General features: G+C 48.4%; 4 non-coding genes across 4 annotated transcripts; all 4 read left to right on the forward strand.

The window, feature by feature from the left end:
• The first annotated feature begins 6,309 nt into the window (after positions 1–6,309).
• LOC143486601 (U2 spliceosomal RNA) lies at positions 6,310–6,507 on the forward strand. The gene has a single exon (XR_013123557.1). It is a non-coding gene; the product is annotated as a U2 spliceosomal RNA (small nuclear RNA).
• Positions 6,508–7,150: 643 nt separating this feature from the next.
• On the forward strand, positions 7,151–7,269 carry LOC143486160 (U5 spliceosomal RNA). The gene has a single exon (XR_013123158.1). It is a non-coding gene; the product is annotated as a U5 spliceosomal RNA (small nuclear RNA).
• A 5,853-nt stretch (positions 7,270–13,122) lies between these two features.
• LOC143486594 (U2 spliceosomal RNA) lies at positions 13,123–13,307 on the forward strand. Its single transcript, XR_013123551.1, has one exon. It is a non-coding gene; the product is annotated as a U2 spliceosomal RNA (small nuclear RNA).
• Positions 13,308–13,920: 613 nt separating this feature from the next.
• Positions 13,921–14,039, forward strand: LOC143486161 (U5 spliceosomal RNA). The gene has a single exon (XR_013123159.1). It is a non-coding gene; the product is annotated as a U5 spliceosomal RNA (small nuclear RNA).
• Positions 14,040–24,809: the final 10,770 nt, after the last annotated feature.

The raw sequence follows: 24,809 nt of genomic DNA on the forward strand, positions 1-24,809 counted from the left end.
TGCAGCCTATCAGTGGCGGCGGCCATTTTCTTTCAGAGAGTACAATTGTAAGGGAGAAAGTGGTGGAAAATTAATCAAACTTTTGTTCTTTTTTTTTTTTAATTGTCTAGGTGCATTTTGGAGTGGAGAACATCTTGCAAGGAGGGTGCTGTGGTGGACGGTTTGTAGGCGCCCAGTGTCTGGGTTTCGGCGGCCAACAAAGGTAAGTGCTGTTTTTTTCTTTTGTGGGTCCTGTATCGGCTGTGGAGTTAGCTGCCAGCTGCTAGCTTTTAAACTAGAGGTGCCTCCACCATGTCGGCTGCTAGAGTCGGTGTGAGGAGGCACCATAGTGTCCGCTTCCGATACATGGGCTCAGAGGAAAATCTAGGAGAACTATCTAGATTGGACTTTTCTAGAAAACTAATTCAGAGATGCTTGGGGTTTAAGGCCACGGATTTAAATTGTATTTTAGCACTGCCTGGTAACAGAGGATATGACGTTAGTTTTAGGACAGCAGCAGGGCTGCAGGACTTTTGGCAAAGATATGAGAAACACAGAGACCAGTTTGCCTTGTTCATAGTAGAAAAACTAACTGTCAACCCACAGAAATTGGTATATGTCAGAATGTTCAATGAAACGGTCACAGGAGAGGATATAGGTACCTGGCTGGGCAGGTATTGTATAGTTAAAACTCCGCCTAGTAAGGTAATGGACGAAGACGGCATATGGACATGCTCTTGGAAAGCGTCGGTACAATTGAAGCTAGAGCCAACAGGGTACTTGGGTCTGCAGCACATACCGTCCATGATAGCCTTGGGGGAAAATAGGGGCTATATCTTCTATCAGGGAATGCCCAAACTGTGCCGGAAGTGTGGAGAGTTTGGGCATTTAGCAGAAGCTTGTCAGGTAACTGTGTGCAAAAAGTGTAGGGAAGTGGGCCACGTCTTTGAAAATTGTCCTAATGGAAGGAAATGCAACCTGTGTGGGGAAGATAACCACCTTTTTAGAGAGTGTCCGTTATCGTTTGCGAATAAAGTTAAAGCTAAAATGGCAGAGGAACAAACACACAAAACAAAAATGGCCGACATGCAGCATGGTGAGCAGGCAGGAAAGAAGAATGGGGAAGAAGGGGCGGGGCCGAGTGAAGGGGCGGGGCCGAGTGAAGGGGCGGGGCCAAGTGAAGGGGCGGGGCCGAGTGAAGGGGCGGGGCCGAGTGAAGGGGCGGGGCCGAGTGAAGGGGCGGGGCCGAGTGAAGGGGCGGGGCCAGGTGAAGGGGCGGGGCCAGGTGAAGGGGCGGGGCCAAGTGAAGGGGCGGGGCCAAGTGAAGGGGCGGGGCCAAGTGAAGGGGTGGGACCAAGTGAAATGGTGGGTAAACGGAAGAGGGGGGCCAGAGGGACTAGAGAGAAAGGGGCAAGAGGGAGGGTAGGGGGCGGAGTACAGGTGGAAGCACCGCCCCCTGGGTTACAAGACTTGCAAGATTTGGAAAGCATACTTGAGGAATGTATAGGTACCATTACAAGCAGGGTGGATGTGCAACCTGTGAGTGGAAGAGAGGAAGAAAAACGGAAGAGGGAGGCAGGAGTTTTTAGAGAAAGAAGGGAAAGGGGGAGGGAAGTGGGTGGAGTGGAAGCACCGCCCGCAGTACAACAAGATTTAGAAACCATAAATGAGGAACATGTAGCGAACCCAGAAGGTGAGGTGGAAGTGAGTTTTAAAAATAGAAGGGAAGGGATGGAAAACAGAAAAGGAGAACTGGCAATGACGACAGTCTCGGAGGAGAGTGGAGAATCATCCACTTCCCTACCTGATGGTCAGACAGCCAAAAAATTGGCGGTATCTCTAGAGCCAGAGGACGCTCAAGAAGTCCGACAGGAAGCGCTGAGCTCCTTATCGGATGATGTACAGCGTCGGTGGCCAGAGACCTCCCCCAATGCAATTGCCTTCGCCCACATACGACTCAAGGCTTCCACACCCAGGCGTAGGCGCGGGGTGGAGCTAGAAGAAATGAGAGAAGACTACTTAGGTGAAGCGCAAATGGGTGCAGAGCCACTAGGTGAACCCCCATTAAGCTCCACGAGATGGATTAAAGAAGAAAGGGTGTCTGAAGAAGTGATGTGGATTCCTCACTCTTCATGATGCGAGGACAAAATAAAAATATGAGACATTGTAAAATGCATATTATAGGTGGTAGAGCATACACATCCTTTTATAAAATGTATGAATGCATTATTTATGTTTTTAACATGCATACAGACCTATTGGTTTTAGCGAAATGCGGCAGTTTTGTGGTTTGGTCCTCTTTGGCGTTGCCAGTCGTGTCTCAGCCTCTGTACATGCCCGTCAGAATCTCCATCTGAAAAGCAAGAAGAACACACCATTATTAATCATGGGAAATAGTCTTACCTTGTGGGTTACTTTACTCAACATCATTATGACACTTACCATATCCACAATCAATGTAAGAAGCATTAGATCGCTGCTAAGAGCTGAAAACATTTTACAGTTTTTAAGTAAAGAGAAGGCTGACATTATTTTACTACAGGAATGTGCCTTACCATATATGAAATCATACAGGCAGTGGGAAGAAAAGTGGCGGGTGGGGCAATCAGTATGGAGTGGCTCAAATGCAAACAAGGCAGATGGAGTGGCCATTTTAGTGAAAAACCCTGACCTAATCATACAAGAGGTGACCATTATACAAGAAGGGCGAATCATGCTAATGGTTTTAAGTTTTTTAGGCACAGTTTTTAAGGTCTTAAACATATATGGTTTTACAGAAAAACATGAGAGACATGAACAGCTAGAAACATTACAGATGCATTTAGTAGGGAATATGCCGCTAATAGTGGGAGGGGATTTTAACTGCATATTAGAGGAAACAGGAAGACTGAGAAAAGGGACAGACGTTAAATTGGATAAAACATCACGGTGTTTAAAGGGGATTTTAACTGATTTTAAATTGGTAGACAGTTTTAAAAGTACAAGGCCACGCGATCCCGGGTTTACATGGAGAAGCCCGGATGGCACTAGGGCTTCCCGAATTGATTATGTTTTCATAAGAGGGTGTAAGGTTATGGAGGCATCAATAACACCTGTCTTTTTCTCTGACCATGCTCTTTTGAGGAGTGCACTCACACTAGGGGATGGTGGGTTAAGAGGGACGGGCACATGGAAACTAAATTGCACAGCTTTGGCAGAGAAGACAGTACAGGCAGAGTTTAGAGAAGAATATGAGTCTTGGAAGTCACTACAAGACCTGTGTGATACAAAGTTAGAATGGTGGATTATGGTGAAACAAAAAGCGGCAGAGTTTTTCCAAAGAGTGGGGCGACGCCAAAAAGCAAAGGAACGCCGGCAAATGGCTGGCTTACAAAAGCGCCTCCAGCGATATTTTAACCTGGTTAATAATGGGCACGATTTTAGCATGGAAATAGAAGAAGTGAAGAAGGAAATGCGTGAGTTGGCAACGGCACAAAGCAAAGGGATTATTTTAAGGGCAAAGGCAGAAAAGCTTGAATCTGATGAGAAATGTACTAGATTCTTTTTTAAGCGGGTGATGGAAAAAAACACACCTCTAACGGAGTTACACACGGACAATGGTAAAAAGATAAGCGGAATGGAAAACATAATGACAGCAGTGGAGGATTTTTATACAAATCTATATGCCGCTGAGCCAATAAATTATAATGTAATGAGAGAAGTGTTAGGTAAGATGACATCGCGAATTGCAAATGCAGACACGTTAGTGAAGGACATCACAGAATTGGAGCTAGATAATAGCATGAAAAGCTTTAAAGCTGGCAAAACGCCGGGAGCAGACGGATTGCCATGCGAATTTTATAGGACATTCTGGGATATTTTAAAACAGGACATTTTAGAGGTATTTAGAGAACTGGACAACTTAACTGAACTGCCAAGGGCTTTCACAGAGGGTCTTGTAACGCTTTTATTTAAGAAAGGGGATAGAAAAAATTTGAAAAACTGGAGACCGATCACTCTTTTAAATGTGGATCTTAAACTTTTTAGCAAAATTTTAGCATTACGCATGTCTACTGTTTTAAAGGATTTTATTCACCCAGACCAGGCGTGTGCAGTACCAGGAAGGAGGATCACCGATGGCCTAATACTGATCAGAGACACCATCTGTCATGCGAGGGACAGACAAATGAGGCTCATAGTGTTAAATCTGGATTTCGAAAAAGCGTTTGATCGGGTCTCGCACCAGTACCTGTTACAGGTACTGCAAAAAGTGGGCTTTCCTGGGAGGCTGATAAAATGGGTGGGATTACTGTACAACGACATAACTAGCAGGATTATGGTAAACGGGAGACCATCAAAAGCGATAAATTTAAATCGCGGTGTCCGTCAGGGCTGCCCGTTATCCTCCTTGCTGTATGTTGCCTGCATCGAACCACTCGCACAGATCTTAAGACAAGATGCCTGGATAAAAGGCATGCATATACCGGGAGGGGAGGGACAGGAATCACGATGTGTGCTTTACATGGATGATGTAAACGTACTATGTACAAACACACACTCTGTACAAAGGGTATTTGAACTGACTGATTGGTTTGGCAAAGCTTCAGGGGCGAAATTGAACAGGAGTAAATCTATAGCAAAGATGTTTGGGCCATGGGGGAAGGAAAAATTGCAGGGTGTGGAAGTACATGTGCAGCGGGCAGACATCAAGATCCTTGGGGTATACTTTGATGAGGAGGTCAAGGGGACAGGCAATTGGGCCGGACTTTTAAGTAAGGCCAGACAAAAGCTGGGCCTGTGGTCCCTCCGACATTTGACATGGGAAGGGAAAATATTGATCATAAAAGCAGTGATTCTACCCTTGTTTTTACTAACATCTGCTGTTTTTATGCCTCCGAGAGCAGTGATCTTAGCAATGGAACGTGCCATGTTTTACTTCTTATGGGGATCCAAATGGGAACGTCTAAGAAGAGAAGTGGTGAAACGAAGACCGGAGAATGGTGGGAAAGGGGTGCCTGATTTTTATCTGTTTTTAGGTAGCTGCTTCATAGCCACACATTTTAAGTATGCAACAAGCGAGAGCAAAACTGGAGCATGGGTAAAATTCCATCTGGGAACATACCTACGCCGCTTGAAATTGGTTAATGTAGACCTGCGAACACCTGTGAGCTTTAATTTGGTAAAGTGCTATGCTTTTATCCCACGCTTCATGCAAAACTTCAAACTGGAAGGGGAAGCCAGACAAGTACTGACTAACCACAAAGCCATCCTATCTTGTGTACAGGGACGGGAGCCGGTGCTGCGGGTCCAGGGACTCGGGGAGGCCGAGTCCAGGGTGGTGTGGCGCAATGCCGCACACCCTGCTCTCCTCAACGCCCACAAGGACCTGTCATGGATGGCTGCCCATGAGATCCTCCCGGCGAGGGCCGTGATGCACTCCCGAGGCATGGCCAGGAACCCCATCTGCCCGCGGCCCGGGTGTGGCGCGCCCGAGACCGTGAGGCACGCGCTCTGGGAGTGCAGCGCAGCCCGAGATCTCTGGTCAATAACCGGCACCCTGTGGTGCCCGAGCCTGCCAGCAGGTGCGGACCCCATGCTGGATTACTGGAAAGCAGTAAACGGGGTGGGCTGGGGCCGACACGTGACACCAGCCGTGTTTGAGATGCTCTGGCCCACCTTAAACAGCATTAAAGACGCCATCTGGGCCGCAAGGAACCTGCTGGTGGGGAAGCGGTTGGAGCTGCCACTCCGGGGCAAAAAGACACTGGTGGAAGCCCGACAGCGAACGTATGCAGCCCGCCGCCATTCGGAGGGGGGTGCCGGGACCAGCTAGGGAAGATCAAGGGCTGCCACGGTCCTCGCTGCTTGCCGACGCACCCCAGACCACTTGGAGGAGCAGCGAGCCATGGTTTAAGAGGATCTCCGCTGGGCGGCCAGGGGGCAGGCCCAGGGACGGGAGAGTGGGCGGAGACTCGCGGGGCCGGCGTCCCGTCCCCTCCCCCTTTAGGAATGGCATTTGCATCTTATGTTTTCTGTTGGGCTTACTGCAAAGCATGCATGGGGGGTAAATGTGTATACATAACCTCAGGATGGGGAAGGCCACATGGAGCGTGGGATGAGTGTACAGCAAGGCAGATAAATGCATATGTAGGCAAATGGAAAACATGCCCATTGTATATATATGACTCTTTTATTGTTTTTATTATACCTTTTATTGTAATATATTATACGCAATGGTCACGCACCCCCTTCAACACACAATCAACACACAAGAAACACAACTCAGAAGAAATGTTCCTTTATTGTAAAATTCAATGACATGCATGAATTGTATTCAGTTGTGAAATGAATCTTGCTTGTAACCTGTGACAATAACCAATAAAAAAAAAAAAAAAATCTGTTCTTATCAGTTTAATATCTGATACGTCCTCTATATGAGGACTTCATATTAAATGGATTTTTAGAACAGGGAGGCGAAACAGGGGCTTGCCCCGTTCGCCCCACGCATCGACCTGGTATTGCAGTACCTCCAGGAACGGTGCACCTTCCTAAACGTGTGGAAAAGAAAGAGTTTGTTGCTGGTTGTATGGTATGATCAGCCTGTTTATTTTAATGAATTTGTAATATGTGTGTGTGTGTGTGTGTGTGTGTGTGTGTGTGTGTGTGTGTGTGTGTATATATATATATATATATATATAATATTATATTATAAAACTTTATTTTTACATTTGCTGGTTGATTTGTCTGTCTCTGTCTGTCTGTCTGTGTGAATAAATAAAACAAAGCAGCCAAAAGCGCTCACTCCTTTAAAAAAAACCAGAATAAGTAAGAATGAAGGGGAGTGAGTGGTCTCTGTCTCTCTCACTGCCTTGTCAGCTGGTCACAAATGCAGTGCGAGCGGAGGCCACTCCCCTTTCGGCGGTTTGCAGTTTTCCCTCCGTTTTTGTTTTTTTTTTTTTTTTTTTTTTTTTGAGATTGTTACTGTTTTTTCCCCTCCCCTCTCTCTCTCTCTCTCTCTCTCTCTCTCTCTCTCTCTCTCTCTCTCTCCATTATAGCCTGCCAGCCCTGCCTGCCTGCCTGCCTGCCTGATGTTGCCAACAAGCCACAGCCCCGCAGGCTCCTCCCTTGTTACCGCGAACAAACGAGCTAGGCTTTAGGTTGGCGTAGCGGGACGCCTGAGCCTACATGGCTATAGCTCGGGTTTCTCTTCATTCACGCACAAATCTTTCGCCTTTTACTAAAGATTTCCGTGGAGGGGAACGTCAAAGAGTCAAATTGATTTTTTGGAGCGCTCTGCCTCCGGGCAGGGCCGCAACAATCTGTACAATGAGAATGTGTATAAACGTAGGGGTGGGCGTGGCACGAAGGGAAGGGTGAGCGTACGTACGGCCGGAAGGAAGGAAGGAAGGGCGCTGTCTCCGCGGAGGGGAGGCCTGTGCCGGCGAGGCCGGCGCCCAGGCCAGCGCCCATTTCAGGTTATCGCTTCTCGGCCTTTTGGCTAAGATCAGAAGGTCGGGACTGGGATCGACTCCGGAGCCTTCTTGACTGTAGCCTTGTGGCTTCAGCCGTTTGACTCTGGAGATATATTTTGCATGTGGTGAGGAACAAAGAAAAGGATTGTGGTTAGTAAGGTAAGTGTTGGTATTATTATTATTATTATTTTTTGATTGTTATATTAGGAGTTTTATTGTGGTTTAAATTGGTTTTAGTATTCCCTGGTTAACTGTTTTACTGGTATTTTAGTCTCCTTTAGAAAGGTTTAAGGGGTGTGGTGCCTCCCACCATGTCTGCTCCACGAGCAGGCATGAGGAGGCACCACAGTGTGAGGTTCCTGTTTGAAGAAGATGTAAATGGAAAGCTGTTTCACATGTCTAGGTTAGATTTCTCTAGAAATCTAATCCAGACAACCTTACAATTTCACCCAGAAGCTTTAAACTGCCTCATAACTTTGCCCCAAAACAAAGGGTTTGATGTCAGTTTTAGGAATGCAGTGTATTTGAATACTTTTTGGGAAAGGTTTAAGGAAGTACAAGGAAAGTTTGATATGTTTAAGGTTGAAAAATTAACAGATCATGCCAGAAAAACTGTGATTGTGAAGATGTTCAATGAGACAGTATGTTCAGAAGATATATGTGCATGGCTAAGACGGTTTTGTCAAGTTGTAGGTCCACCTGTGAAAGTCGTGGACGAAGATAATATTTGGAACTGTTCATGGAGAATACCCATTAAACAATGGGAGGACGAGACTGGGTACCTAGGGTTGAAACATCTGCCACAGGTAATTGTGTTGGGGGAAAATAGGGGGTACATACATTATCAAGGCATGCCAAAAGTGTGCCGTAAATGTGGGGGAATGGACCATTATGCCGAAGCTTGTACCCAAATTGTGTGCAGTAAGTGTAGAGAAATTGGACACACTTTTCAGGAATGTCCGAATGGTAGGTTGTGTAACCTTTGCGGGGGAAAAAACCATCTCTTTAGAGATTGTCCATATTCTTTCGCAAACAAACTCAAGGCAGCATGGGAAGGGGTAACAAAAATGGCCGAAAAGAAGCATGGTGAAGAACAAGAGAAGGGAGACGGAGAAGAAGGGGCGGAGCCAGAGGTTTTGGCGGGAAACGAGACACATCAGGGGGGCGGGGCAGGCAAGGGGGAAGAAGGGAGGGGCTCACGGGTGGAGCAACCGGAAGAGGCTGAAACAGGAGGGGAGGAACAAGGAGCAAAGGGGGTGGGAGGGGCTACAGGGAGTGAAGAAGGGCGGTCCTCTATTGAGACAATGTCAGAGGTGAGTATACCAGGGTTAGAGAGCAGCTCTGAAGACTCTCTCCCAGGAGCACAAGCATCCAAGAGGCCTGCAGAATCCCCCTTGGTGGAACAATGGGGGAAAAAACAGTTAGATACCTCACTCCCAAGCGCACAAGTGGGGAAGAGACCGGCAGAGTCCCCCTTAATGATGGATGAAAAGAAACAGCGGGCTACAGCAGATAAGGATACCCCTCCTTCAGAGAGGTCTGACCCCTGCTGGCCGGGTGGTTCACCGAACGAGGTATCGTTTTTACACTTACCACCAAGAGGAAGAGCGTCGACTCCTGATCGATCAGGGACAGAAGATATCCCAGTTTTAGACTTCTTTCACCCTGGCAGGAGGAAAATGGAAATGGTTTTAGGAATGGATTTAGACTAGTTTTAATGGATTTTATTGTGTTGAAAGGTTTCTAGTTCCAGTTGCTTTTAGGTCAACCAAGAATGTTGTGGTTTTACCTCCTTTTAAACGTGCTCATGTCTCTCACGATCGCCACCATTAATGTGAGGAGTGTGAGAGCACCTTTGAGAGCACAGAGCATTCTGACTTTTTTAGGAACAGTGACAGCCGATATCATTTTATTACAAGAATGTGCAATCCCCTTCCTGAGATCATACAGAGACTGGGAGCAGCGCTGGGCTGCGGGTCCCTCTCTCTGGAGTGGGTCGCACTACAACAAGTCAGATGGTGTTGCTATCCTAATAAATAACCCTAGACTTGTGGTGAAGGACTGCACTGTGGTGAGTGATGGGCGGGCCATTTTAGCTAAGTTGCATTTTTTAGGGAGGGATTTTAAAGTCTTAAATGTGTATGGTTTTAATGAGAAAGAGGAAAGATATGGTTTGCTGGAGGATTTGCAGCCCCACATGCTGGGGAGGGATCCGATAGTAGTGGGTGGGGATTTTAATTGTGTTTTAAGTAAAAAAGATAGGAGAAATGTGGGAGAGAGTTTTAAACTAGACAAAACATCGGGAAGATTGGCAAATTTGATAACTGATTTTAATTTAGTGGACTGTTACAGGACCATGCATCCACGGGAGGAGGGCTTCACCTGGTCGAGTGGTGATGGTTCCCGGGCCTCTAGAATTGACTACATCTTCACACGTGACTGCCCACCATCAGATGCTAGATTGATCCCCATGTTTTTCTCAGACCACGCCTTACTGTCTTGCACCCTTTCTTTCCCCACAGATGTGACGATAGGGGGAGGGCTGTGGAAGCTGAACTGCTCCCTGCTGCAGGATGAAGGGGTGAGAGACGAATACAGGGAGCAGTACAGACTTTGGCAGTCCCTCCAAGACCTGTACGATTCACGTGCACAGTGGTGGGAGATGGTAAAGGGAAGGACCAAGACGTTTTTTAAAAGGGTGGGAACTTTTAAAAAGAAAAAACAGAAAAGGCGCATGATGGGGCTGCAAAGAAGGTTACAGAGGTATTTCAATCTGGTGAACCAAGGGTTTGATTTTAATGAGGAAATAAAACAGGTAAGAGAAGAAATTAGACTTTTAATGGAGGAGGTAAGCAAAAGACATATAATGACTTGTAAAGAACAGGAACTAGAAGAAGGGGGAAAAATGCACAAGATATTTTTTCAAGAAAACAGTGGCGCGGGGAGGAGGGGTTACTAAATTACAAGATGGAGACAAAATAATGAATACAAATCATGGGATCATGGGGGTGGTAGAAAGGTTTTATGAAGATTTATATGGTGAAAAGAAAACACACAAAACAACAATGGAAGAAGTGACCAATTTATTGGAAAATAAAATTAAAGATGATGAACTTTTAACTACAGATTTTACGACAGAGGAACTACAAAATGTTTTAAAAGGTTTTAAAACAGGGAAGTCCCCGGGAGAGGATGGGCTCCCCGTGGAGTTTTACAAAACCTTTTGGGACATTTTAGTAGGGGACCTTTTATGTATTTTTACAGACTTCCAGACTTGTGACGTTTTACCTGACAGTTTCAGGTCAGGGATAGTGACTCTGCTGCACAAAAAAGGGGAAAAATCAGAGATCAGCAATTGGAGACCTATCACACTTTTAAACGTCGATTGTAAGCTTTTTAGCAGAATTTTAGCAAGACGAATGTCATTGGTTTTAGAAGACGTGATTCACCCAGATCAAGCTTGCGCAGTGCCGGGGCGGAGGATCACGGACAACTTGATCCTGATCCGTGACTCCATCTGTTATGTGAGAGACAGAAACATTCGGTTATTAGCATTAAATTTAGATTTCGAAAAAGCTTTTGATCGGGTCTCACACCAGTACCTGTTTCAGGTACTGCAAAAGATGGGGTTCCCCGGGAGGTTTATAGCATGGGTGGGCCTGTTGTACAACGACATCAATAGCAGAATTTTGGTAAATGGGCACCTCTCCAAGGCGATCACTATTCGCTCAGGAGTACGGCAGGGTTGTCCCTTATCCCCGCTCTTGTTCGTCACATGCATGGAACCACTGGCGCAAATCTTGAGAAGGGACCAATGGATCAATGGACTGACTCTGCCAGGGGGACTGACGGTGAAATGTTCATTATACATGGACGACGTGACAGTTTTATGCACAGACATGGTGTCGGCCCAGAGGACCCTAGAGGTAACAGAATGGTTTGGGAGGGCCTCTGGAGCCAAACTGAACCGAAACAAGACTGAGGCACAGCTCTTTGGACCATGGACGAACGTACCAACTGTTTTAGGGGTAAATTTTAAAGAAACAAACATCAGGATTTTAGGGGTGAAATTTGACCGGGCAGGAGGAGGGAGCGGAAATTGGACAACAACCTTAGGGAAAGTTAGACAGAGACTTGGACTGTGGGGACTACGACAATTGACTTTAGAAGGGAAAATTTTAGTGATAAAAGCGGTGATTTTACCTTTGCTTTTATTGCTGTGCTCTGTTTTTAGTCCTCCAAGGAGCTTTCTTTTAGGTTTGGATCGGGCGATCTTCTACTTCCTGTGGGGGTCCAAGTGGGAGCGCCTGAGAAGAGAGACAGTAAAGAAGAGACCGGAAAATGGAGGGAAGGGGCTCCCAGACCCCCACCTGTTTTTAGGCAGCAAATTTACAGCAGCACATATAGAGTACGCAACATCCCCATCCAGGACCAAGACAGCCATTATGGCTCGGTTCTGGATGGGGTCCTATCTGCAAACCATAGGCATTTTAAAACCAGATTTAAGAACGCCAGTATCTTTTAAACTGCCACACGAATACCTTTTTATTAAGAAATTTTTAAAAAAGTATGAGTTGGAAAAATGCACTGTTCAAGAAATGACAAATGCTAAAACCCTGGTCTCCCTTGTTCAGGATCGTGAGGAGGTGAGCAGAGTGGTGGGGATGACGACGGCGGAGGCTCGGAGAGTGTGGGCGAACGCGGCCCACCCGGCCCTCCGGAACAAACAGAAGGACCTTACCTGGATGGTGGCCCATGAAGTCCTCCCGGTCCGGGCGGTGATGCACTCCCGGGGCATGGGGGCAACGGCAGTGTGCCCACGGCCAGGCTGCGGCCAGCCTGAGACCGTGCGGCACGTCCTTTGGGAGTGCAGCGTGGCCAGGGACCTGTGGGCCGCGATCGGCCCCCTGGAATGCCCAAGCCTGCCAGCAGGGGAGGTCCACCCGCAAAGTTACCGGTTAGCGGTGAACGGGGTGGGCCAGGGTGTAGAAAAGTTACCATCAAAAGAATTCAAGGCACTCTGGCTCACCCTTACAAGCGTGACGGCCGCACTGTGGACCTCCCGCAACCTGCTGGTGGGGAAGCGCGTCACGGTGCCCCTCCACGCTATGAAAAAGATGGTAACAACAACGCTGCAGGTGGCGCCGGGCGTCGCCATTTGGAGGAGGGGGCCGAGGTCACACGCAGGGGGGTCCCTGCCACCACCGACCGGGGCTCCCGCCGACGTTTCCTGAGGGGACAGGGATGCCTGAAAGGAGACAGCGGGCTCAGGGGAGGACTTCCTCTGGAGACGCACAGGAAGGGACCTCGACGGAGGGCGGGAGGAGCTGCGGATGCACGCACCTCGGCCTCCCGGCCGGGTTCATCTCTGCCTTCCTCTCTCCTTGTGGTCTTGGACGGGGGGGAGCAGGGTTTGCAATACATCTGAAAAGGACAATACACAAAGTAGCGAATTTGACATTGAAAAGGTTTTATGATATTAAACTGTTTTGGACTTTAAGGGCTTTTAAAATGCTTCTAAAATAAAACCTTTTATGTACTATTTTAACAGATGCAAGGATGTGGCTTTTAAAAGAGAAAAGATTGTAAAAATGGTTTTAAAATGCATGATTACTGTGTCTTTTAACCATCCTTTTATCAAATGTGTATGCTGCTTTTTTAACATAAAAGTGACGTTGTATCTATTGGTGTAAAGACTCAATAAACATTGTCAAAAAAAAAAAATCTGTTCTTATCAGTTTAATATCTGATACGTCCTCTATATGAGGACTTCATATTAAATGGATTTTTAGAACAGGGAGGCGAAACAGGGGCTTGCCCCGTTCGCCCCACGCATCGACCTGGTATTGCAGTACCTCCAGGAACGGTGCACCTTCCTAAACGTGTGGAAAAGAAAGAGTTTGTTGCTGGTTGTATGGTATGATCAGCCTGTTTATTTTAATGAATTTGTAATATGTGTGTGTGTGTGTGTGTGTGTGTGTGTGTGTATATATATATATATATATATATAATATTATATTATAAAACTTTATTTTTACATTTGTTGGTTGATTTGTCTGTCTGTCTCTGTCTGTCTGTCTGTGTGAATAAATAAAACAAAGCAGCCAAAAGCGCTCACTCCTTTAAAAAAAACCAGAATAAGTAAGAATGAAGGGGAGTGAGTGGTCTCTGTCTCTCTCACTGCCTTGTCAGCTGGTCACAAATGCAGTGCGAGCGGAGGCCACTCCCCTTTCGGCGGTTTGCAGTTTTCCCTCCGTTTTTGTTCTTTTTTTTTTTTTTTTTTTTTTTTTTTGAGATTGTTACTGTTTTTTCCCCTCTCTCTCTCTCTCTCTCTCTCTCTCTCTCTCTCCATTATAGCCTGCCAGCCCTGCCTGCCTGCCTGCCTGATGTTGCCAACAAGCCACAGCCCCGCAGGCTCCTCCCTTGTTACCGCGAACAAACGAGCTAGGCTTTAGGTTGGCGTAGCGGGACGCCTGAGCCTACATGGCTATAGCTCGGGTTTCTCTTCATTCACGCACAAATCTTTCGCCTTTTACTAAAGATTTCCGTGGAGGGGAACGTCAAAGAGTCAAATTGATTTTTTGGAGCGCTCTGCCTCCGGGCAGGGCCGCAACAATCTGTACAATGAGAATGTGTATAAACGTAGGGGTGGGCGTGGCACGAAGGGAAGGGTGAGCGTACGTACGGCTGGAAGGAAGGAAGGAAGGGCGCTGTCTCCGCGGAGGGGAGGCCTGTGCCGGCGAGGCCGGCGCCCAGGCCAGCGCCCATTTCAGGTTATCGCTTCTCGGCCTTTTGGCTAAGATCAAGGGGCGGAGACAGCGATCGACCCTTTTGGGGTTTGAGAGCCTTCCTACGGATTGCTCTAGGAACCCAGAGGGCATTAAAAAATTTTTTCTATGGTAAAAGTTGATGATTGTGATTTAATTTGTGGAAAGTTTTCTAAATTTGCAGGTTGTTGCGGTTTGGATTATTGGTGAATTAAGGTAAGTCTTGTTTTTTTTGTATTTATTGTGTCTTTTGTACTTGTAAAGCTTTTAGGATCTTAGGATTTATAGTTTTAGGATCTTAGAGGTTTTTACAAGTGGTCTTTTTTAGAGAGTTAAGTAATCTGTAGGTGCCTCCATCATGTCGGCCGCTCGGCCAGGCATGAGGAGGCACCACAGTGTGCGTTTTTATTTCAAGTCAGATAATGAAGGGAAACTGTTGTACATGTCGCGTTTAGACTTTTCTAGGAAATTGATACAAAAGGTTTTGGGTTTCAGACCAGAAATGTTAAATTGCATTATAGCTCTGCCTCAGAATAAGGGTTTCGATGTAAGCTTTGGGTCACAGACATTGTTGAACAGGTTTTGGACAAAGTATGAGGAAATGGAAAAGCACTTTGAGATGTTTATGTTGGAAAGGTTGACAGATTACACAAGAAAGGTAGTCATTGTTAAAATGTTTAATGAAACTGTATGTGGGGAAGATATCTGTGCATGGCTAAGAAGGTTTTGCAATGTAGCAGGGCCACCTATGAAAGTTTTGGACGAGGATCGTATTTGGAACTGCACCTGGAGAGTCCCGATAAGGCAGTGGGAGGACGCTAACGGCTATATGGGCCTGAAGCATTTACCACAAATGATAGTGTTGGGGGAAAATAGGGGCTACATTCACTACCAGGGAATGCCCAAGACGTGCCGCAAGTGTGGGGATATGGGACATCTGGCCGAAGCCTGCTCTCAGGTAGTATGTGGGAAATGTAGGGAGATAGGGCACAAATATATTGAGTGTACTAATACCAGAAAATGTAACCTCTGTGGGGAGAGTGACCACCTTTTCAGAAATTGTCCCTCTTCCTTTGCAAATAAATTAAAGAAGGCGGAGAGAGAAAATAAAACTGAAGACAAGATGGCCGAAAACAAAATGGCCGAAATACAGCATGGTCCGGAGGGAAGTGAAGGAGAAGGAGAAGAAGGGGCGGGGCTAGAGGTTTTGGAGGGAAATAACGTTCCCCAACCTCATGAAGTGACCACTCTGGAAGCTAGGGGGAGCTCACTCCCCAAGCAGCCAGAGAAGAGTCAGGGAGAGGAAAGGGTGGAGGAACAAAATAGAGAAGTAGAAGTGGAAATTGAGGAGGAGGACAGTTCACCTTCATGGCAATCTGGGTTTGAGGTAAGTATGCCAGGGCTGGGGAGTGAGCTAGATACCTCACTCCCAAGCGCACAAGTGGGGAAAAGACCGACCCCTTTGATGATGGAGGAAAAGAAACAGCGGGCCACAGCAGACGAGGATACCCCTCCTTCAGAGAGGTCTGACCCCTGCTGGCCGGGTGGTTCACCGAACGAGGTATCGTTTTTACACTTACCGCCAAGAGGGAGAGCGTCGACTCCTGACCGATCAGAGACAGAAAATATCCCAGTCCTGGACTTCTTTCACCCTGGCAGGAGAAAAATGGAAGTGGTTTTAGGAATCGATGTAGACTAGTTTTAATGGATTTTATTGTGTTAAGACCTGCAAGAGATAATGCAAATTTCAATGTGTTTTAACTGTGTACAAAATGACCCCCTGTTTTAAACCCCCCCTTGTGGTTTTACTTCTCCTTTACTGCTCCATGTCTATCACAATCTCTACTCTAAATGTGAGAAGTGTGAAGACATCTGTGAGAGCACAGAACATATTGTCCTTTTTAGAAAACACATCTTCAGATGTGTTTTTATTACAGGAGTGTGCAATCCCCTTTATGAACTCATACAGAGAGTGGGAGCAGAAATGGACTGCGGGTCCCTCTCTCTGGAGTGGATCACACTACAACAGATCGGATGGAGTGGCGGTTCTAATAAAAAGCCCTAACATTCAGGTGAAGGACTGCACCGTGGTGAGGGATGGGCGGGCCTTACTGACTCATTTGACTGTTTTAGGGCGTGACTTAAAGGTCTTAAATGTGTATGGTTTTAACGATAAAAATGAGAGGTGTGAACTATGGGAGGACCTGCAGCCTCACTTATTGGGAAAAACCCCGGTAATAGTGGGTGGGGATTTTAACTGTGTTTTATCTCAAAAGGATAGAAAGAATGTAGGGGAAAATTTTAAAGTTGATAAATCTTCTAAGGTTTTACATGGGTTACTGACTGATTTTAATTTAGAAGACTGTTTTAGAAAAGTGCATCCGAAGGAGGAGGGGTTCACCTGGTTTAGTGGTGATGGCACCCGAGCCTCCCGTATTGATTTTCTTTTTACTAGAGAATGCCCGCCCAAGGATGCTACATTAACTCCTTTGTTTTTCTCAGATCACCTCATGCTATCCTGCTCACTGTTTCTCCCCACTGGTGTGACGGCAGGGGGAGGGATCTGGAGGCTGAACTGCTCCCTATTGGAGGATGAAAGTATTGTAGCAAGATACAGGGAGCAGTACAGCCTTTGGCAGACTCTCCAAGACTCATACGACTCACGGGCACTTTGGTGGGAATCAGTGAAATGTAGGACCAAGACATATTTTAAAAGGGAAGGGTTTTTAAAGAAAAAACGCCAGAGGAGGAAAATGAAGGGTTTACAAAAGAGGCTGCAGAGGTATTTTGAGCTACGCAACCGGGGTTTTGACTTTAATGAAGAAATAAAAGAGGTTAAAAATGAAATGGAGGCCCTGGCGAACGCAATAAGCAGGGGGATAATGATCAGGTGCCGGGAACAAGAGATGGAGGAAGGGGAAAAATGTACGAGGTATTTTTTTAAGAAAATAATGTGTAAAGGGGGAGGGATGTCTATGTTGAAAGAGGGAGACAGAGAGGAGGTAACGGATAGGGGCATTTTAAATATGGTAGGGGATTTTTATGAAGAGTTGTATGGGAGCAAGGACACAGATGAACAAACAATAGGGGAAGTCCTGGGGTTTTTAGACAGGCAAGTGAAAGACCCAGACGTTTTAGTAAAAGATTTTACAGCGGAAGAGGTGACTCACAGTTTCAAACATTTTAAAAGGGGGAAGTCACCAGGGGAGGATGGGTTGCCAATGGAATTTTATGAAGTTTTCTGGGACATTTTAGTACAGGACATTTTAGAGGTTTTTAAGGAATTTGAACATACACAGAGACTACCGGACAGTTTTAGGTCAGGGACAGTGACACTTTTACACAAAAAAGGGGACAAGACAGATTTGAAAAATTGGAGACCCATAACGTTACTGAACATGGACTGTAAAATCTTTAGCAAACTTTTAGCAGACAGGATGACTACGGTTTTAGACAACGTAATCCACCCAGATCAAGTTTGTGCAGTGCCAGGAAGGAGGATCACAGACAACCTAATACTGATCCGGGACTCCATTTGTTATGCGAGAGACAGAAACATTCGATTATTGCTGTTAAATTTAGATTTTGAGAAAGCTTTTGATCGGGTCTCGCACCAGTACTTGTTCCAAGTACTGCAAAAGATGGGGTTCCCAGGGAGGTTTTTAGAATGGGTGGGACTGCTGTATAAAGACATTACTAGCAAAATTCTAGTAAATGGGCATTTGTCAAAAGCGATTAATATTCGCTCTGGGGTCCGGCAGGGTTGTCCGTTATCCCCGCTCTTGTTTGTGACAAGCATAGAGCCACTTGCACAAATCTTGAGAAGGGACATATGGATCAGTGGATTAAAACTACCTGGGGGACAGACGGCAACATGTAGTTTGTACATGGACGACGTGACCATTTTATGCACTGACATCTTATCAGCACAACGGACTCTGGACCTGACGGACTGGTTTGGCCGCGCCTCAGGGGCAAAGTTGAACAGAACCAAGTCAGAGGCGCAGGCCTTCGGTCCATGGACGGGAGAGAGGATGGGGTTAGAAGTTGATTTTAAAGAGACTGACATAAAGATTTTAGGTTTGAAATTTGACAAGACAGGACGGGGGAAAGGAAATTGGGGGCCGACACTAGGGAAAGTACGGCAGAGATTAGGCCTGTGGGGACTGCGCAATCTGACCCTAGAAGGGAAGATTTTAATAATCAAGGCAGTCATTTACCCATTGCTTTTATTGTTATGCTCTGTTTTTTACCCTCCAAGATCCTTTTTACTAGGCCTGGACCGAGCGATGTTTTACTTCCTGTGGGGGTCCAAGTGGGAGAGGTTGCGAAGAGACGTAGTGAAGAAGAGACCAGAAAATGGGGGGAAAGGTCTCCCGGACCCCCACCTGTTTTTAGGTAGCAAATACACAGCGACGTACTTTAAGTACGCAATAGCCTCATCTGGCTCAAGAACGACTGCCATGGTACGGTTTTGGATGGGGTCCTATTTAAGAAAGCTAGGGGTTTTTAAACAAGATTCAAAAACACCTATCTCTTTTAAAATGCCGCACGAATACGATTTTATTAGGAAATTTTTAGTCAAATACGATTTGGAAAAATGTGGGTTAATTAACCTAGTAAATGCAAAGAACTTGGTTTCTCTTGTCCAGGACCAGGAAGAGGTGAGCGGCGTGACGGGGCTGACAAGGGAGGAGGCGCGCAGGGTGTGGAGGAACGTGGCTCATCCGGCCCTGCAGAACCGGCACAAAGACCTCTCCTGGATGGTGGCCCATGAGATCCTTCCGGTCCGGGCGGTGATGCACTCCCGGGGCATGGGAGCAACGGCGGTGTGCCCTCGGCCTGGCTGCGGCCAGCCAGAGACCGTGAGGCACTTGCTCTGGGAGTGCAGCGTGGCAAGGGACCTGTGGGCCGCGATCGGCCCCCTGAAATGCCCGAGCCTACCAGCAGGGGAGGTCCACCCACTAGAGTACCGACAAGCGGTGCTCGGGGTGGGCCAGGGCCTAAATCAGTTGCCAGCAAAAGACTTTGTGACGCTCTGGTCCACCCTAAACAGTGTGACGGCCGCCTTGTGGACCTCCCGCAACCTGCTGGTGGGGAAGCACGTTACGGTGCCCCTCCACGCCCTCATGAAGCTGGCAACTGTAACATCGCTGCAGGTGGCACCGGACGCTGATATTCGGAGGAGGGGGCCGAGGCCACACGCAGGGGGGTCCCTGCCACCACCAGCCCGGGCTCCCGCCGACGTTCCCTGAGGGCATGGTTTGCCTGAGAGAGGACAGTGGGCAATGGGAGGGATCTCCGCTGGAGACGCACAGGAGGGGTCCAGCCGGCGGGTCGGTAGGGGTGGGGCCTCCCACCCGCCCTCTCCGGCCCTGCCTCGGCCCTGTCTCTGCCCCACCCCCTGGGCGAGGGCAACAGTTCTTTGTTGTAGGTTTTTAGACAATAAATGTTGAATTTGGATATACAATGCATTAAAAAAACCCTTTTAAAATTTTAGTGATTATAACCTTTTAGGGAAATGTATTTGTGGTTTTTAAGAGAAATAATGTTTTGACTGATGTTTTATTGACCTGTCTTACCTTTTACAGTTTTAGGGGATGTGAGGTGATCTATGCATTTTAAAAAGCTGTATTTATTGTGTACACAGTTTCAATAAAAACATGTCAAATAAAAAAAATCTGTTCTTATCAGTTATTACATTTATTGTTGATATATGCTGTATTTTATGTGATTTTAACGTGTTGTTCTTTTTTGTCTTTTAACAGGAGGCGGCCTAGTGGGGACAAATTGTGGGAGTGGCTGGTGGCATGACCGCCGCCCTCCCTGTGAAACCCTAGGTCTTCCTCTCTGTTTTTAGGTCTTGCCATTGTGGACGTGCTGTGCCTGGGCTTCTTATCTTAGGAAAGGTGTTTGCAGGGTGAACTGAGGTGCAGTGCTTGGTGGCTTGTCCGCCAGCACCGCATGGGATCCCTGTGACACCTTTTTTAGCTTTTTAGTTTTTTGGTTAGGTATTTAGTTTAAAATTTATTTTAGTAATAGCTTTTTAAGGCTCATCCCGGACAACCCAGAGGGGGACAAGCGGGCAGAGCAGCAGGAGGGAACACCGCCTGGTCCAGACTCTTTCGGGAGAATGGCGGAGCCGTCGGGCCCTCAATCCAAGCCCAAGGCTCCGACCCCCCGGGGTATGGCACAGGCACAGGAAGGCAGGCAGGAGGCCCCAGCAGGGGGGGGGAGACCTCCGGAGGAGCCGGGCCTGAGAACTGGCGGAGGCTGGCGCAATACGGTCCGGTTCCGATGGGGGAGCCTGGGTGGGGAGGCCTCCTTTCCTGAGCGGGTCCCCTTCATCCAGGAGGTCCTCTTTACCTGCTTGGGGCTAAAAGCAGTAGACCTTGTCTGTGCCCAGCGCAACGGGGCGGTGCGATACTTTGAGGTCACTTTCTCCACAGAGGAGATTTATGAAGGAGTTCTGGGCCGGGCAGGTGAGTTGAAGGGCCATTCGATGGGAAAGCATTTCACGATGGAAGATCAAGGGAATGCTAACCATCGGATGGTCACTGTTCATGTTTTTAATCCCTACGTGCCTGCTGACTCTGTCCGCAGGTTCTTAGCTGCATATGGAGAGGTCCGCCCTGATGATAGAAAGGTCCGGGATGAGCTGGGGATCTGGAACGGACGCCGCCAGTTCATGATCACCCTTAAGCGTGATGGTCTGGGGAAGCTGGTGCACCCGCCGGCTTACTTTAGCTTACAGGGTAATAATGGCTATCTGTTTTACAGGGGGCAGCCTGCCTTCTGCCGGGGCTGCAGGGAGCATGGACACAAAATAGAGGACTGCTCCAAGGTGGAGTGTATGAATTGCCTGGGGGGAGGCCATTGGGCCAGGATTTGTACTGGCCCTCGCCGTTGCCGGGAGTGCAAAAAGGAGGGGCATGTGGCCCGCTCCTGCCCAAACCGGAGGACGACGTACGCGACTGCAGCGGCGAAGGGTGGGGGCGGGCCTACCCCCCGGGAGGAGGACAAGGCCCAGGACGACCAGCGTCGGGAGGCTCCCGGCCAGGAGAGCCCGGGTCAGGCAGCTGGAGGGAGACCGACTATGGATATAACCTGGGAACCCTGTGGCGAGCTAGGCCGGATTATGAGCAAGGTGGACCAGGAGACAACCCAGGGAGAGCCTTCCCCCCAGGTCCTGCAGTCCCGGCATAAAAGGCCCCTCCCAGGGGTGGAGGGGTCGGGGAAACGAAAGGGCCGAAAGTATGAGAAGGCAGTGAACAAGAAGAAGAAGGCAGGTGCCCCCGAGGCGGCGTCCGGAACAGATCCCACCCCCCCCCCCCACCTTACAGGTCCAGGCCCCTCATGTGGTGAGTGAGGAGGTGAGGGTGCCACTGACCCCTTTTGATATAGTAGGGGCGTATCAGGAGCCTGACAGTTATCATACCCCCCTTTTATATCCGACGTATGGGGGGAGAGTGCAGTCCCCCGATTCTGATGATTTGGGGGGGAGGGGGATTGTTCAGCTGTTTAGGTGAGTAATTTTAACTGTTTTGATGTTTTTTCTTATTTGGGTCTTAACTCTCCTTTTTAACATGGCAGACTTTACTATTTTAACAACTAATGTCAGAGGGATCCAGAACGCGACCAAACGGGCAGCTGTGCTCCAGGATTTGGCTTCCACACCCTCGGCAGTTTATTGCCTTCAAGAGGTTCACCTGCGGGACCAGCGGGATGAGGCTCTTTTTTCTTATGGTTGGTTTAAAGGGAAAGCCTTCTGGAGCGTGGGTGGTGTTCACTCTACAGGCGTGGGGATCCTGCTGGGAGACCGCGCCTTCAATAAGGTAAGGCCCTTTACTGTGGTTCAAGGGAGGGCCTTGGGGGTGGACGCCACCTGGCGCGGACGTGACATAAGAATCCTGTGCGTCTACGCTCCAGCAGAGCTCTCGTCTCGTATTCCGTTTATTGAGGAATTGGTCCCACATTGCATCACGAATAGATTGCTGTTTATAGCAGGTGATTTTAACATTAGTTTGGAGGGGTGTGTTGACGCCAGCCTGAAGCACCTTAAGAAGCTGATAGGCGATTCTGGCCTTACTGACAGTTTTAAGGTATGCAACCCTGGGAAACCGGGCCATACCTGGCAGAACAGTAGGGGGGCAAGTAGCCGCCTGGATTATGTTCTAGCGTCTTCCTCTGTGGTATTCAAGGGAGTTTCCCTTACTCCACGGTGGTACTCTGACCACATGTCGGTAGAGGCCACAGCTTCCATAGATGCCCCCCGGTTGGGTAAAGGCTATTGGAAGCTGAACGTGGAGATACTGGAAGAGAGTGATTTTCAAACTCTCTATAGAGATCACTTTGCGGCCTGGCGAGGTGGCAAGGGGGATTTCGCCTCTCCAACCGCATGGTGGGAGCACGTTAAAGAGAGGTCTCGTGCCCTAGCCATCCACTATTGCGGTAGGCGTACAGCTGCTAAGAGTGCACGCTTTAAGGATTTGGAGAGGCAGCTTACAAACGAATACGCTATTCTTAATGTCGGAGGAAGACTTGACCACGTAAGGGTGCGGGACCTTGGAGCTAAGCTCAGGTCCCTGCACGAGCGGTCAGCGGCAGCCCTTCTCTTTAATGCCAGGATAGGGTTTGAGGAGGAGAATGAGACTTGCTCCGCCTCCTTTTTTAGAAGGGTCCGACAGGCCAAGGAGGAGAGATGTTTCACATCCCTCAAAGACTCGGAAGGCCAGGTCTGTACGGACCCGGCCCGGATGACTGAGGTTGCCTTTGATTATTATTTTAATTTATTTAGCAAAAGAGACACGGATCTGGTTGTTGGGGAGCAGTTTTTGGGCCACTTGAAAGAGTGCCTTCCGAGCGCATCCCGGGACAGCTTAGAGGCCCCCTTTAGCTTGGCTGAATTAACCGAAGTACTTGGCAAGATGAACCGGCGTAAGGTTCCGGGCTTGGATGGACTTCCGGTAGAATTTTATTCTACCTTTTGGGATGTCCTTGGCCCGGAGCTGGTGGAGGTAGCCGAGGAAGTGCACCGGCAGGGCCTATTACCACAAAGTATGCGGGAAGGGGCTCTGTCATTATTGTATAAGAAGGGCGATCCTACGGATCTCGCCAACTGGAGACCCCTGACCATGTTGTGCGTCGATTTAAAAATCTTCGCCAAGGCCCTAACAGAGCGCCTGAAAAAGACCATGTCACTCTTGGTTCACAGTGACCAGACCTGTGGGGTACCTGGGAGGTCGGCAACCTGGAACCTTCACCTAATCAGGGACGCCATCTCCTGGGTTGGGGATAGAAATATCCCCCTGGCACTGGTGAGCTTAGACCAAGAGAAGGCGTTTGACCGAGTGGACCACTGTTTCCTAGAGAGGGTGTTGACGAAACTAGGGTTTGGGCCCAACTTTTTGAGATGGTTTAAAACATTGTACACTGGGGTGGGTAGTCGGGTGTCCATCAATGGCCACCTCAGTGATTTGGTTCCACAGGTGAGTGGAGTGAGGCAGGGGTGTCCTCTTTCGCCCCTACTCTACGCGCTCTATATAGAGCCACTTGCGGCAGCCATCAGGGCCCACCCGGGAATAGATGGTCTCCCCCTCCCCGGGAGCAGTGGTGAGGTAGTTAAGCTGGCCCAGTATGCAGATGACACAACGCTGTTTGTATGCTCGGACCAGTCGCTCAGGCACGCCTTAGACACGGTACAGGCGTTCGGGAATGCTTCCGGTGCGGCATTGAACCTCGGCAAGTCGGTGGTCAAGTACTTCGGCAGCTGGAGTGTCAGGAGGGACGTCGTGGGCGGTATTGCGCTCAGTGATGGCCCCCTGAAGGTATTGGGGGTCCACTTCATGTCTGAAGGGGCTGCCCGGGTTAACTGGGAAGAAAGGTTGGCCCTGGCCAGGCGTAAGATGGGGCTGTGGAAGGCCAGGTCTCTTTCCTTCCTAGGTAAGGTGTTGGCATTAAAAGTGGATGTCCTTCCCTCTCTACTCTACTTAGCTCATGTGTACCCCATGCCTCCTCGTATGAGGAGGAGCTTGACAAAGGACGTTTTTAATCTCGTCTGGGGGGGCAAGTATGAGTATGTGAGGAGGGAAGTTATGTACCTGGGTAAGGATAAGGGAGGGTGGGATGTGCCTGACATCCCTCTCAAGCTTGATTGCCTGTTCTTTGCACAGCTCTGTGCGCGTCTGGCTGCTCCTGTAGAGCACTCGCACCAGCACTTTGTACGGTTATGGTTGTCCTGGCCAATGCGATGTTTGGTGCATTCGTGGTCCAATGCCGGCCCCAAGGCCGAGACCAGACCGGATTATTATGAGCATCTTGTTAGATGGAGCAAGAAGCTCCCGGTTGGTCTGCGGTCTGAGGACTTCTCCAAGCATAGGGCTTTGTATAAAGCCGTGCTTGATGGGAGAGGAACTCGCGCTGTTGTGGGTCTGGAGGAGGACACCTGGTCCAGGGTACAGCCAAAGGGTTTGGATAACCGGCTGCAGGATCTGAACTGGCGCTGCGTACATGGCAGATTGCCAGTCAGGGAGGTGTTATATAGGCACGGGCTCACTAGGCACCCGCGTTGCCCGCGCCCCAACTGTGCGGATGACGAAACTCTCCGGCACAT

The sequence above is a fragment of the Brachyhypopomus gauderio genome, unplaced genomic scaffold (assembly GCF_052324685.1).
Source record: "Brachyhypopomus gauderio isolate BG-103 unplaced genomic scaffold, BGAUD_0.2 sc44, whole genome shotgun sequence".
Taxonomy (NCBI): Eukaryota; Metazoa; Chordata; class Actinopteri; order Gymnotiformes; family Hypopomidae; genus Brachyhypopomus; species Brachyhypopomus gauderio.